Genomic DNA, 2,278 nt, shown 5'->3' on the forward strand with positions numbered 1-2,278 from the left:
ATGAACAGAGCCTCCCTACAGGCCAAGCAGTAACGTATACAGCTGACTTTTTAAGTTGTTTGAACACGATTGTTTTTGATTAAAAAGAATTTTTGGGTTTTTTTACTTGTATAGTAAAAGATCATATGAATTAAATGCTCAGATATTAATTTTCATTCCTACTAAGTGGCCATGTAAGGCATTGATTTTTTTAAACTTGAACAATATAAGAAACTAGGAATCTCAGAAAGATTGTGCTGTGTTTCTATAGGTAATGAAATCCTGTCAATTAAGGAAAATGCTGTGTGTAATTTGATTTGGTGGTAGCCTTTATTTAGAGCTCTCTTTGATCTATGTAGCAAAAATAGACTAAATTTCTTTTTAATCTTGTACTGAGTACATAATTTCACAAAAATACCTTGGGTATAAAATATTTATAAAAGGAATTGTGGATTAAAATACTCAAGATACTTTTAAAATTTAGTCAAAATGTTGATTCCCAGCCTTTTTCCTACACGTCTATTTCAAAAAAGTATACTTTATTCTGACAGCCATTACTGCTTAGTCTGTGATGAAAGCTTTACTGCTTCTATGCTGTGCTCAGGAGAAAACCAACAACAGAAGCGAAGGCTTGCTCCTTCACAGAATTGCAGCAAAGCTCTCTGCTGGCAATGGTGACAGGAAAGTGTGTAATTGACTTGTTGAAGATAATCATGAGATCATCTGAACATTACTTGCCTTATAAGTTAGAAATAGTATGGATATCACTTTTTGTAAATAATAATTTTTGTGTTTTTTGTTCATAATTTTCCCAATCACCTATTTCACAAAATCCTGAATATGCAATTATTTATTATGACACATTACTGCAACTAGGGCTCCCATTCCAGAACAAAGTTTAATTCTATATGTAAGTTGTTACTGAAATGTGATTTCTTTTTCTGGAAAATAAATGAAAAATATGAAAATAAATTGAATTGTAAATCTCTTTTACTGTCAGCCTCTTAAAATTTTACCCTCATTTCTGGAAAACTTCATTCCATGTTTAGGGTAGGGATGGTGGGCCAAAGGTCTGACAAAGGTCAAGGGTTTAGAGTTAGACAAATCTCAGCTCTGTGATTTAAGTATCGACTTGAGCATGTTACTCAACGATTCTACATTTCCTTATCTTAAAAAAAGATAGAGCAATGTCCCCTATGTCATAGACGCTGAACAGATTCAATGAGATAATGTTTATCCATCACCCAGCAGTTCCTACCTAGTTCATAGTATATTCAGTCAGCAGTCCTTTCCTGATCTTATCTTTCCGTGAGTAGGGATTGGGATAGGCAAAAGAACCTATTGCTCTTCTTCCAACACTATCCTAACACTGTGCTCCACCAGAATCCCAATGTATTACTGTCAGTTAATGCTAATTGCTGCAGGACACTCATCAAGAGCCATGCCCTTGGCTAGGTGCTTGGAGGCATCTTGTGTCTGTTTCCAATGATTGCCCACTACAGGAGGGTCCCTATAGTGTTTATTTTGTTTGCTTTTGGTTTGGGGAGGCCCGATGGGCTTAGGCTGGGGATAGTCTCTAAGGAAGAGGAAAGGCCCATTCATACCAGCAGGTATGAATCCTCAATCCCAAACAGTCTCCATTTCAAAGCTTCTTAGCCATTAACAGGCTCGGAAGAGGCTTGTTAAGGAAAGTGAAAGAACCCAGTCCCGTTTGTAATACATTGGAGTTAAGACCATGAGTTTCAGGGGCCCTGGGCATATTATTTAACATTTTAGAATCTCCAAATCCTTTAAAGGGAGAACATTCCTTTCTTGACAGAGTTATTGGGACGACTAAATCCCAATGTTTGTCGGTATCTGGGGTATCTGGCCAATGTAAGCGCTCAATTACCTCCATCACCCACCGCCTGTGCCTTGGAGGGGGAACGTGTAAAGCAGCATTAGGGGTCGGGGAAAGGGCAGGGGCTACTTTACTTTGTCTTTGAGCCTCGGATTTCCTGTCCTAGGAAACCGCAGCATTTCCCACTCCTGCCCCCGACTTCAGCAGGGAAAGGAACTTGATGAGGGGCCCTCGGGGTGCAAATGCCTTTAGTCCCAAATGTCCTCCTCGCTACAGAATGCACCAGTTCCCCTCCAGCTTGCCTCCAACCCAGGACGCAGCGGGGCTCAGGCGACCCCCAGTGGGCAGTGAAGATGAGATCCTCTACATCCTTAGGGCAGCTCAGAGGGCCACTCAGCGGCCAAGTCCGGCTGGGGCGGGCCGAGGGCGCTGTTTGAGGTCACCCTGGAGACCGGCCTC

The sequence above is a fragment of the Macaca thibetana genome, chromosome 1 (assembly GCF_024542745.1).
Source record: "Macaca thibetana thibetana isolate TM-01 chromosome 1, ASM2454274v1, whole genome shotgun sequence".
Taxonomy (NCBI): Eukaryota; Metazoa; Chordata; class Mammalia; order Primates; family Cercopithecidae; genus Macaca; species Macaca thibetana.